Genomic DNA, 2,500 nt, shown 5'->3' with positions numbered 1-2,500 from the left:
AGAGCGTACACGTTGGGACCCGAAAGATGGTGAACTATGCCTGGCCAGGACGAAGTCAGGGGAAACCCTGATGGAGGTCCGTAGCGATTCTGACGTGCAAATCGATCGTCGGAGCTGGGTATAGGGGCGAAAGACTAATCGAACCATCTAGTAGCTGGTTCCCTCCGAAGTTTCCCTCAGGATAGCTGGTGCTCGTACGAGTCTCATCCGGTAAAGCGAATGATTAGAGGCCTTGGGGCCGAAACGACCTCAACCTATTCTCAAACTTTAAATGGGTGAGATCTCCGGCTTGCTTGATATGCTGAAGCCGCGAGCAAACGACTCGGATCGGAGTGCCAAGTGGGCCACTTTTGGTAAGCAGAACTGGCGCTGTGGGATGAACCAAACGCCGAGTTAAGGCGCCCGAATCGACGCTCATGGGAAACCATGAAAGGCGTTGGTTGCTTAAGACAGCAGGACGGTGGCCATGGAAGTCGGAATCCGCTAAGGAGTGTGTAACAACTCACCTGCCGAAGCAACTAGCCCTGAAAATGGATGGCGCTGAAGCGTCGTGCCTATACTCGGCCGTCAGTCTGGCAGTCATGGCCGGTCCTTGCGGCCGGCCGCGAAGCCCTGACGAGTAGGAGGGTCGCGGCGGTGGGCGCAGAAGGGTCTGGGCGTGAGCCTGCCTGGAGCCGCCGTCGGTGCAGATCTTGGTGGTAGTAGCAAATACTCCAGCGAGGCCCTGGAGGGCTGACGCGGAGAAGGGTTTCGTGTGAACAGCCGTTGCACACGAGTCAGTCGATCCTAAGCCCTAGGAGAAATCCGATGTTGATGGGGGCCGTCATAGCATGATGCACTTTGTGCTGGCCCCCGTTGGGCGAAAGGGAATCCGGTTCCTATTCCGGAACCCGGCAGCGGAACCGATACAAGTCGGGCCCCTCTTTTAGAGATGCTCGTCGGGGTAACCCAAAAGGACCCGGAGACGCCGTCGGGAGATCGGGGAAGAGTTTTCTTTTCTGCATGAGCGTTCGAGTTCCCTGGAATCCTCTAGCAGGGAGATAGGGTTTGGAACGCGAAGAGCACCGCAGTTGCGGCGGTGTCCCGATCTTCCCCTCGGACCTTGAAAATCCGGGAGAGGGCCACGTGGAGGTGTCGCGCCGGTTCGTACCCATATCCGCAGCAGGTCTCCAAGGTGAAGAGCCTCTAGTCGATAGAATAATGTAGGTAAGGGAAGTCGGCAAATTGGATCCGTAACTTCGGGATAAGGATTGGCTCTGAGGATCGGGGCGTGTCGGGCTTGGTCGGGAAGTGGGTCAGCGCTAACGTGCCGGGCCTGGGCGAGGTGAGTGCCGTAGGGGTGCCGGTAAGTGCGGGCGTTTAGCGCGGGCGTGGTCTGCTCTCGCCGTTGGTTGGCCTCGTGCTGGCCGGCGGTGCAGGATGCGCGCGCCTGCGCGGCGTTCGCGCCCCGGTGCTTCAACCTGCGTGCAGGATCCGAGCTCGGTCCCGTGCCTTGGCCTCCCACGGATCTTCCTTGCTGCGAGGCCGCGTCCGCCTTAGCGTGCTCCTCCGGGGGCGCGCGGGTGCGCGGATTCTCTTCGGCCGCCATTCAACGATCAACTCAGAACTGGCACGGACTGGGGGAATCCGACTGTCTAATTAAAACAAAGCATTGCGATGGCCCTAGCGGGTGTTGACGCAATGTGATTTCTGCCCAGTGCTCTGAATGTCAACGTGAAGAAATTCAAGCAAGCGCGGGTAAACGGCGGGAGTAACTATGACTCTCTTAAGGTGGCCAAGTGGCGGCGGTGTGGCTGCATCCGGACTTGGCTTTTCGAAGTGCGGTCTTGATGTAGTCGTGCTGCTGCTGCGAGGTGCCTTCCTTGGGTTATAGTTACAGGGAGAGTGATGCGCAATACATGGGCCTAGCCCTCTTAGCCTCTCCTCTCCTGCGGTCTTCTCCCCTTCTCGTGGGCCCGCTGACTTTTGCAGAGTGGAAGACCGCACCAGGGGCTTGGGGGGGTTACCAGCCCCCCCTCGCATTATCCCTTTATAGTTGGGGGCAGCCGACAAGAAACAAGAGATGGTGGCCCTTCCGCTGAAGGTGCCACCCCAGCTACCCCAGCACCTATCCGGCCAACCGGCCGTAACGAAAATGCGATAGTTTGTGTAGCTCCCTTTGCTTGCAGTGAGTGCCACCGCACTTTTACCACGAAGAACGGTCTCGGGGTCCATCGCCGCCGCCAACACCCTGCGGCCGCCAACGCTGAGATCGTGACGGAGAGGCATCGCGCGAGGTGGACGGAGGAAGAAGTCCTGTCGCTCGCCAAGGCAGAGGCCGAACTGTTCCTGGAGAGGGACGCCCGGTTCTTCTTTGTAAATCAAGAACTTACCAGGATGTTCCCCGACCGAACGCTTGAGGCAATCAAGTGCCGACGGCGGCAAGCTGCCCACAAGCAGCTTGTCCGCCAATTCATGGAGGCACTTGAGATCGGTCGGGGTGAAGAGCCGGCGTCCCGCC

General features: G+C 59.2%; 1 pseudogene; it reads left to right on the top strand.

Moving 5' to 3' along the window:
• Positions 1-2,500, top strand: part of LOC124573644 — a 7,963-nt pseudogene that overhangs the window by 1,114 nt on the left and 4,349 nt on the right.

The sequence above is a fragment of the Schistocerca americana genome, unplaced genomic scaffold, assembly GCF_021461395.2.
Source record: "Schistocerca americana isolate TAMUIC-IGC-003095 unplaced genomic scaffold, iqSchAmer2.1 HiC_scaffold_184, whole genome shotgun sequence".
Taxonomy (NCBI): domain Eukaryota; kingdom Metazoa; phylum Arthropoda; class Insecta; order Orthoptera; family Acrididae; genus Schistocerca; species Schistocerca americana.
This window is presented reverse-complemented; position numbering and strand designations above follow the sequence as displayed.